At 40.6% G+C, this 10,954-nt stretch overlaps 1 pseudogene; it reads right to left on the reverse strand.

Moving 5' to 3' along the window:
- Positions 1-1,081: 1,081 nt before the first annotated feature.
- LOC120295361 lies at positions 1,082-5,274 on the reverse strand (annotated as a pseudogene).
- Positions 5,275-10,954: the final 5,680 nt, after the last annotated feature.

Consider the following 10,954-nt stretch of genomic DNA (forward strand, 5'->3'; position numbering starts at 1 on the left):
CCGCGGTCCAGCTTCGCGTACATGTTAAGCACAGCCGTGGCCGCACCATCACGTTTTCCGCGACCAATCAACTTCCAGCATACCCATGGAAGCGAAGCTCCAAAGGGGCTCGCCGGACGGGAAACCAGCGCAACCCGAGAGAAGCGTGACGATGGTGACGTGGTTGGGCTCCACCCCGGACCGCATCATTTCGAGAAGACTCCGACTGCTTCGGCTAGTCGGCCGTTTCGGCAGCGAAGAGCGATGGAACAAGTCCATAAGACGGTGGGGTCGGGGGATCGAGGAGGCTGACGAAGGAGGGCTGTGCCGCGCGGCGGCCACGGCGTCGGCTCCGGAGGCTGCGGTGGTTGATGGAGTTTGGTGGGAGCGGCGACGGTGGGGGAAGGCGGGAAGGCTCATGCTAAGTTCAAATTACAGTTGGAAGAAAAGAGGGCGTTGCTGGTTTCCGGCAGCGTTCTTCGTCTCCTTGGGAAGGACATGTATATATCTCGTCTTTCAATTTCTTTTTTTCCTTCCTTTTATCTTTTTTCGGATTTTTGTATGATTGATTGTAAAAAATTAAATCAAGTTAAGATACATACAGACAAATTTTATTCGTTTAATGAAATTAATATACACTAGGAACTATGATTAGTTTCTTTATAGATTATTCGTAATTTCTTATAATGAAATGTATATTTTTTTCATTTACTTTAGTTTTAGATGATATGGACAATTTAAATTAGCTATACTCATATGTATTGATAGTGGAAAGCATATTTTCATCGTTCACAGCATTTCACGTAAAATTTTTGCTTACACAAAGCTAATCTCTATAAATATTATGTAAAATTTGCAAAAGAAAAACTTTACATTATTTGTGTACAAACCAGTAATTACTTACATCATCTCAATTGCTTAATCGTTGCGTCATCAAAAGTCTATTTTGTAGTGAAGTACTCAATAGGATTTGGATTTTATTCATTTAATTCCTTTTCTTTTTTGACTAATAAAAGTTTTCTAGTCAAGGATATGATATTTTTGTCCCTCGAAAAAAATCATATGGTAGCAGGAAAAAAACAATGACGAATAGAAAAATAGATCAGAATTTAACATCAAAGGAATCGTCTTCTTGTTTACGATCTGTCATCTCATTTGCAAAGAGCAATTTCTTCTTCCCATTCACCTGAACAAAGGAAGTAACTACCAGTAAAATGAAGCATATGCCTCCTAGTCCCCCTTATCTACAAGTAGGATGAATGAACGCAAGAATCTCATTCCAACATCATTCAACATTTTCCCAATGCCGATATATATTCAGACAGAATCATGCCATGTTCACGGATGAACAAGTGGTTCGAGGTCAGCGTCGAACTATAGAACTTGGAAGACTGACGGGACGGGAGATCACAGCGCGAATGCGAATGCAGCGAAGAACCATGGAAAGCATTGAACGACTGCCAGTTTTCAGACCTCTCACCAAGTACAGATACTGCAACAGATGAGGCTTAATGGCATAACTCTGACACATTGACGACTTCAAAAAAACATATTCGTAACTAATTGAATTGATGCGACCGCAAAGAATCCTTCTCAGAAGACGAAAATTAACTGTAAGCAGCTGGTAACCAAGACCGTGTATAGTAAAGAGAACAGATAGAGAGTTCATTAATTACAGTAATCAAAACACCTCGTTCATCGGCCATCAGCCAAGTGAAGGACTCAGCAAATCCAGCAGGCTTAGCGGGGATGCTCCCCGAGCTGTCCCCTAGAGTTCCCATGCTCGACCCTTTGCTTTCTGCTTCTTGCCACCTTTAACAACTCAGGAAGCGGCATTTGTAATCGATTCCTGAAGTGTCTTCCCAACTCGTCGGTCATTGGCTTCCACTGGTCGACTAGCGGGACAACACGTTGACCACATGGCTCATGTCGGGCGATGGTGAGGCTCTCTAGCAGTGCAATGTCCAGCAAGTTCAGCCACTATGAAGATGCTCTCAAGAGCTTCTTTGGTTTCCTTGGCTGCTGGGTCAGGGCTGCTACGAACTTCTCTTTGCTTGATCTAATTCGCCAGAACCACTCTGCCAGATACCTGCTTTCCTCTGAGCGCTGCTCATCAAGAGTGCTGTAAGTCCGGTCAGAAGCTCCATTAGGACCACACCGTAGCTGTAGACATCGACTTTCGTCGTGATCTTTCCCATGACTGAAACCAAAAAGAAATTAGAGTAAGCACAGTCATAAACAGCGTGTACCCATTAGCTGTGAAAGCAATCATGAGATGATTTTACATCAATCAAAATGATTGACTTTAGTATCGAGATTGCCATGAAATGATTTGACATTAATTCAAGTGAACGCATTTCTCTGAGGCCATGTAAACAAAAATGAAAGATTCAAGCTACAGTTCCCTACCAGCATATTCAGGTGCGAGATAACCAAAAGTCCCAGCAAGCTGTGTAGCAAAAGACCTCTCCCATCAGGAGCGAGTTTAACCAATCAAAATCCGAGACCTTTGCTCGGAAGTCATCGCCCTAGAAGAATATTCGAAGACTTCAGATCTCTGTGTATGAACGTGTGTTGGGCCAGGCTGTGCAGATACTCTATCCCTCGGGCCACATCAAAGCGATTGTAAATCTCTTCCTCCATGTAGAAGGCTCTAATTGGTTCGTCTTCCAGTGAAAGAGATGCCGACTAAGAGCTCCCTGTGGCATGCTCGTACACCAGAAGCCTCTCTGCTTCCTTCGACGGAGTGCAAAGAGACACCAAATGCCGGTGCCGGACTTTGGTTACTTTTGAATCTCAGATCGGAACTCATCAATGCTTTACTGCAGATTAGATTAGACTCCATCCTCTTGACAGCAATTTCGGTCCCATCACATAGCTCTCCCTTATAAACCGTCCCAAAGCCACCTTTTTCCAAGTTCGTTTTCAGGTGCAAAATTCTTCGTCACCTTACGTAGGTCTTGGACAGAGATGCCGAATTTCCAACCTCGATTGAGCCTGCGATTTTTTCTGTTCCGTTGCTGGTGAGCTCAAGGAGCTCGTCCGGAATGAGAGAACAAGCTTGTCTTGGTATTGTTAGAAAATTTAATCTTGACTTTATTCTCTGAACCGGACATGTCTCTAGGATGAATGACAGTGGAACTCGGAGCCTCGGATACATCTTTCCTCTTCTTGTGGCAACAGATGTGAGAATAATCATGAGGAGGACAAACGTGAGTTAGAGTGGGAAAACAACAAAAGCATTCTGAATCTTTTTTGGCTCCTTTGGGTCGGTTGAGCTTGACTAGAGTTCGACCCAGCAATTGTGGAAGGTGAGATCTCAGGTTTCGGTGGAGGTGGAGTGTTTTCTGGCAATGGGCTGCTACTGGGAGGTGGCGACACAGTGGGCGTGGTCTTGTGCGGACAAGGAGGTTTCGATCAATGATGATCTTCACGCTATTGCGGAACACGGGCAATGGTGGATCAAGATTGTTCCCGCTCAAGTCCAACAACCTCAAAGACTTCAACTCAGTATAGTTTCAGGGACTCTGCCATGTATGTTGTTGTCTCCGAGCCTAATTTCGAGCAACGAATCTAAGGATGCAAGGGAAGCACTCAGAGTGCCGTTGAGGGTTACGCCTTAAGAATTTAAAATGGACGTTTTCGACTTTGAATTGCAAGTCAATCCGAACCAAGGCCCTTCACATGGACTATTCCCAGACCACTGAGTAACAAGGTTCTCCAGGATAACCGACACCGCCGAGAAAATCTAAAGAGTGCATTAACTTCAGGGGCACATTGCATCCCAGATTCAGGTCGACAAAAGAAATTGGAATCATAAGTAACATTGCGTACCTTAAATTTTGGGATCGGACCCATGAACAGATTGTTGTTCAAGTCAAGTTTCTCGAGCTCCATATTGGCCAAACTTTCGGGAATTAGACCAACAAGTTTGTTCCTGTTGAGATTAAGGTCCGTCAGAAAAGTCAGAGCTCAATGTTCTCGGAATCGTGCCGGTGAACTGGTTTCCGTGAAGCCACAACTGCGTTAGCGACGCCATTGAAGCAATCGCATCTATTTTACCGCCAATGCCACCGCCATTTTGGTCGTTCAACCACAAAATCTGCAGCATAGATTGATTGAAACTCCCGGAAGCTCACCGGACGGACTATTATACGAAAGCTTCAGCGCTGTTAGGGATTAATTGCCCTAAAAACTCCGGCATGGGGGCCGACCAAGTTGCAATTCATCAGGGAGAGATTCGTCAACTGAACAGAATTCGCCAATTCAACCGGCACAGACCATCCAGAGCTCTCATTCAGGTTTGTAATCCAAGGCCAACACCTGCAAACTGGTGAGGCCATCAAAAAATCTGCAGGGATCGCCTCGAAGCCGTTGTAATCCAAATAAGCATACTGCAGCTCCGTCAATCCGCTAAAACTGGGCAATACCCCAGACAGATTGTTCCTCTGGAGGCCTAAGTTGGAGAGCTTCGAGAGCTGATTAAAAACTTGGAGGCAATTCGCCCGACAGACCCAAATCCTTTGGCCTGTATTTGGGTGACCCTTTCCCCAGAACAGTAGACATAGGGCCATTTGGGAGGAGCCACAAGGTCGTCCCCATCAATTGGCCACTCAAGGAGCTCTGGATTCTCAACCCATCTCTGAAATCATTGAGAACTTTGACGTCATTAGGGTCAGTGACACCACAAGCGACTGTAATCAGGCTCAAATGCAAGGCAATGCCCAGGTTTCTCCTGATATCAACCATCATCACCGGCTATACTGAAACCATCAAGATTCCAAACAGAGACAACATAAACCGCAATGCGACTTAAAAAGCACGGATGGGCTAAGACAGCCCCCAGAAGGAAAAGAAAACAGGGCAGAAGGAAGAATACGAGGAAGAAAGCTCCGCAGCCGAAGCACCTATGTAACCGAGGACAATTTTCTTGCGAAATTGTCCAGAATCTGACTATAGTAAAAGAGACCAGAGCAGAGCCAGAAATAAAAGAAATGGGGTTCCAAGCTGAGTAAAAGACAGTCTCAAGATCAATCTTTATGCTTTGGGAAGACAATATTCATTTCTTGACACCTGACTCCCCCAAGTTGAGGGGAACAGTCCCCCCCACAGCTGACTCTCTCTCTCTCTCTCTCCTCTGCTTTCAATTATTACTTTTTTTTTCTTGGAAGTATTACCAACTTTTTCACGTAAACTTTCATTAGCAGACCTGTGACCGACAGTGATGATGGTGAAGAAATCGTATGGTTTGGAAGCATGAGAGAGCCCGTGTTCCTCTTTGACAGCAGAGGCCATGGTGGCCCGGTGGGTGGTGGTTACGCTTTAGAAAAATCAAAACTTGGCACGAAATCATTCAATTTTTCTCCAGGGTCCCCACACGAGAGCAGCCATGATGTCGGCTGATTAAGGATTCGGCTTTCCCCGCTGATTTCGGTGGCGGGTGATGCGTAACGCGAGGAAAATTCCATGTTTTGCGAGCAAATTACTTAAAAGGTTCCGTCTTTACAAACTCAGTCCATCGAGCACATTTCCACATTCCGTACCATTCCCACAGAATATCATCATCTTCTTCTTTTCTTTTCTTTTCAATGGCACTGTTGGCTACATGGAACCTTGCATCTTGCATCAAATCCAGAAAAAACCGAGTCATTTCCTCGCTATCAACCAATGTTCTTTGTGAACAGGCTGATCTTTCCTGTCCAATCGATACGTAGATGAAGGCAGCGCAAATCCATGAATTCAGGCTTGTTTATCCATGTCACGGGCTAAGAAAGTCAGCACAAACAGGACTACACGTTAATCATCGATTCCTGTGTGTAAACCTATGTATGGACACTCGCATGTGGACTCATTTAAGAATCTCGCATTGGCTTCCTGTATGTGGTGACCGATGATGAGAAGATAATCTAGAACGCATGATGAATTATTGTCCTTTTATGTGCAGTGTGATGTCCCCTTCAGTTTTCAAATTTAAGAAGTTTGGACTATGAGACAGAACACCAGCACTGATTTAACTCCAAATGCCATGTCTCTGGGACCCACCAAACCAACCTCAACCTAGGTTTCCATTTGTGTGGTTCATCTTTTCCTAGTCTTTGAGAAAAGGTACAGTCAGCATTCGCTTCCGTTAACCTTCCGATAGCAACCTCCAAAAAGTAAAACAGGGTGGGAACGAAAACATGTGGCGGTAACATCACGTTCTGGACTAAAAAGGCGAGAGAGAGAGAGAGAGAGAGAGATTAGTGGCAACTTGCGTATGCATGGTGTTAACAGCAACAACAAGATTCACATTAAAACGCCTCTAGCAATCTTATCTATTCCGAAATTAACAAAAGATCAAGAAGATACCTTGTGCCATGTTTGAAAAATGAAGTACCATAGAGCCGAGCAAAAATAACAAAACCAACAAATGCATTCGTTCATTAATTTCCAAGATCTTATGTCATTTCACCATTTTCACTACAATCTAGATAGGCCAAAAACGAGTGACAGTACGGGAAGACATTGATCCAACAATGTTTTTGCCGGAAGGTTGAAGTTACAATGTTTTTCTTCAACTTTCTCAATTAAATAATTCATCCTCACACTTTTGTATTTTTCGTCGATTATTCCCTTTCCTTCCCCGCATCATTTCTTTATTGCATCACAACCAAACAAAGAATTGAAATACTCTTGTTGATTCATTCCATTGTTAAAAGAAAAAAGTGCCACTAAATTATTAAGGTCCTGGAATGCTATAACATTCTGACAACGTAGATTCAAAAATTCTCACCCAAAAAATAAAATATAGAAATCACTACTTTCTTCATATTAGCTTCTACTTCTATCTCAGATGAAGTCCTAAAAAAACAAAATATTCAAACTAGATTTGGGGACACCGTGCCAATAAAGCAAAGTTATATCGCAACATCTCTGTATCAATGTTCCTTGAGAAAAGGTACCTTATCTCAACTTTCTTCCAAAAGAAATCAAAGAACTTTGAGGTAATACTATCGGCAGACATCAAAATACGAACATATGAATGGGATTCCAATTCCTACATTTTTCATATTTGAAGAGAAATCAATACGAGAATTTGGATTTCACACAGATTAATCATCAAAGAGTGCTGAATTGGATTACCTAGCAATACTTAATATTAAAATTCCAATTTTATATTCCTACAGCTACAAAACTATCAAAATCCCGACTTCATGACTGTCACCGCCGCTGTCGGTTGCCGCCAGTCGCTGGTCCCACTAGCCGCCGCAGATGGTTGCCGACCACTGATTGCCACCGTTGAAAAGGAAAGAATGATATTACTTTGAATACGAATCTACTCGTAGCTGCTATAGACGAACAAAGGCGGGCCGCTGGGAGCTATTCTCTAGTTCATGGAATCAAATCAGGGTCATCCACTGTTAAACAGAGATCAGCAACGTCGTGATAAAAATTTTAGAAAAGAAAAAAAAAAAGAGAAAAAGAGAGAGAGAGAGAGAGAGAGAGAGAGAGAGAGATCAAAGAAACATGAAAACCACCAAGAAAAAACCAAAGACCCCAAGGATGCATAGAACCCATGGAAATGCAAATCCCAGCAGCAAAAACAGAAGGAATACGAAGATATTACTCGTCCAAGTGATCTAAATGCTTCTCCTTAGAATGGCCTGTCTCACGGGATCCTCGAGGACGCGAGCGAGGTGTGACTTTCCGTCCCATGCTTGTTTTGTCCCGTTCACCCGATCAGTACGCCCGATCAGCAGTTCAACGAACAACAGAGCAAGTATGAGATCGGAGTATCTGGAAGAAGAAGCGGAAGAAGAAGTGGGATGGTTAATTTAAGATGTGCCTTAGCCAAATTAAGAGGAGGACGGGAGAGAGGCGAGGACCGTGAGGCGACTCCAACGAGGCAGGCAGGCACGTGAATTTCCCAGAACCTTCAGGAACCTTTCGGGGAAACGCTGCCGGTCCTTTGAATTTGTTTCCTTTTCTTTTAGGAAAGGTGATTCCCGACGGATTGGTCTCCTAAGAACTCTCAATCATAAATAGTTTTTCAATTACTTAGATAAATAATTCCGAATTAGTTTTTCCCAAAAATGTGGATTAATGCAAAATCAACAGTATAAAACATCTAACTTTTACAAATTGCAGATCACCATCCTGCAATCTTCGCAATCTTGCTAAAAACCTCATTTATAATCGATTGTAGCTTGTGAAAAGGTAACTAAAAAGTCCATTTTAATAGCTTCATCGTAGTATTTCATGCTTTTTGAGACATTAGAGATTATACATACAACTAAATTGAGTTTTTTGTACAGCTTACCATCCGACCTTGAGAATGTTATAGAGATTGATTAGAAATCTTCTATTGTGAACAACATAAATGATTGTAATTAGGGAAAGAGAACAACGAATTAGTTGTGGCTAGTGTTGCCAATGATCTGTTTTATTGTTGTGTAATAAAGAGGTGATTCAATTGCAGTGCATTTTTTTTTCTAGTGAGAGGAAACATGAGGAAGCCTAAGAAGTATTTTTCAATTTCCTAGAAAATGTAGATAAAGATGAAATGGTCTATGAATTTGAATACGAATTCACCAATTTAAAAAGTCAACAATTAATCAATTCAATGTAAGTCAATATGATAGAAGCAACAAAATCTTTAATGCAAGGTAAATTTCTCTTTGTTTTTTTTTTTTTTTTTTTTTTTGGTACCCAGGGAACCTCCGCAAATTTTTCTCTTTGTTTGTTTGCATTGAATTGATTAAAATTTATTTCTTGTGCAAATTAAAGAAAATACTGAAAGCTTTGCAAAATGACACTTGACTGCATGAATTCTAGAGGTGATGAGGATGGCCAACCTATTCAACTTAAATTGATTAATAATTTATGTGACGACCCTTCTTTATGTCCCTCCGACTCTTTCCCTTCTTCTTTTTTTCATCGAGTAATTGCGGATCCAGTCATGACCGGCCTGGTCACCTAACCCCATATTCTTTTTTTAATAACCAATTTTCAACTTAAATTTTATTTATTTGGTCTCTTTCTTAGAGGCGAAAATTACTAGCATTTCTTTTTAATATAAATATAACTTTGTTGTCATACGCTCAACTTACGTGACCAAATAAGGAAAAATCACTTTATTAATCATAAATTTATTATACGGCTACTAATTCAGTCCTAAATTTTATAATTAAATCAATTTAATCCCGAATATTTTCATGATTTTTCTGTGTAATCTATTCAGACAATTTATGCTTAGTAATTCCAATGTAAACGTCCAATCAGGCATCTGATATGGATGAACTTAAATGAAAGGATGTAGTTTTGACTTCTTTATAAATTTTCCTCTCTTTTTTTTTTTCTCTCTTTCTTTCTTTAATCTGTTTAAAGAAGAAGTGGGATGGTTCTCTTTAAAATGTGCCTTGGCCAAGATGATCAAAGGATATAGAGTTGTTCGGCTCTTGAACGGCCGAGAACACTTGCAGTCCCATCAGTTGCACGACACATGAGCTAATCGACGTCCAAATAAAGAGGAGGACGACGAGAGAGAGGTGGGAAGCGGGAGGCATGTCCGAAGGACTTAGGCAGGCACATAAATTTCCCAGAAACTTCGGGTACACTTGTGGGAAACGTTGCCAGTTTTCTGAATTTGTTTCTTCGCTTCTCGTCGATTTTAGCAATTTGCCTTCAATGCGAGTTTAAAGCCAAATCCTTTGGGCTCGATCCCCGATTGATGGATGACATGCTCAAATATCAGTTATCATCTATGCGTGGCTTTGAACAAGCCACCGAAAAATTCATTTATTCACTACTTGTTATGTGTGACCATAAATTGTAACAACTAACAAATATTTGGTATAGTTATCTATCAAGAAAATATGTGTACTCTACATCGATCCTAGGAAAATTAGAGGCGTGTTAATATGGCTCTCCATCAAATTAATGATGCTGAAACGATTTAGTGTTACTTCGTCTGATACTTCATAACGTTTTTCTTCATATGTTTGGAATGTAACATGTAGTGTACTCGGGTAAAAGTATTTCAATTATGTATAAGCTTTCTTATCCGTGATTGCATAAGTTTTCCATTGCAAAGGGATGCCTAAGTGATTCCCGACCTATCATTTTCATAAAAAACTCTCAATCATAGATAGTTTTTCGATTACTTAGATAAACAATTCCAAATTAGTTTTTCCCAAATGTGGATTCATATAAAATCAAAAGTATTAAACATCTAACTTTTATAAAGTGTAGATAACTGTCGAGCAACCTTCACAAAAACCAAATCTCGCTAAATACCTCATCCAACTCTGGCCACTAGCCAGAGGAATGGGAAGAAAAAAAAAAAAAAAAAAGAAAAAATAATAATTCAAAAATATTAAAATATTATTAAAAATTGTCTATGTTAATACTGGCCATGTTACATAAGCCGACCAATGTCCACATCCGCAATATATGACTAAGATAATTAGAAGGAAAAAATTAACACTAGATTAAAAGATTTATGACTGAATTAACATTAGATTAAAAGGTTAATGATTAAATTTGTACCATTAAAAAGTTTATGGCTAAATTGACACAAATACAATAAGTTTAGAACTAATTTGACACTTGTCCCAATGGGGATCCATGTGCTAATAACCCTCACTCGTAGTAGGTGTAAGAAGAAGGGGAAAAAGGAAAAAAAAAATGCAGAAATTTTGTATATGTATAAACACTCATTGCGTCGCGTAAGGTGGCTAGTGCTAATCATTGCGTCACATCAACAATTTTTAGCCTATATTAACAAATCATCAAAATTTCAGAAGTAAACTGGCCAAATATGACTTAATTGGTACTGATACATTATGTTTATGTCTTTTTTGATAAGTAGACTAGAATTTAGGGGATGAGACAATAGTATATTCATCCATTAAATCAAAGTATATAACCATTGGAGTAAGGGAGCCGAAAAGTCTTTTTTCTCTCTTTTTTCTTTTCTTCCCATCGTCTTCTTCAA

This window comes from Eucalyptus grandis, chromosome 1 (genome assembly GCF_016545825.1).
Source record: "Eucalyptus grandis isolate ANBG69807.140 chromosome 1, ASM1654582v1, whole genome shotgun sequence".
In the NCBI taxonomy this organism is placed as follows: domain Eukaryota; kingdom Viridiplantae; phylum Streptophyta; class Magnoliopsida; order Myrtales; family Myrtaceae; genus Eucalyptus; species Eucalyptus grandis.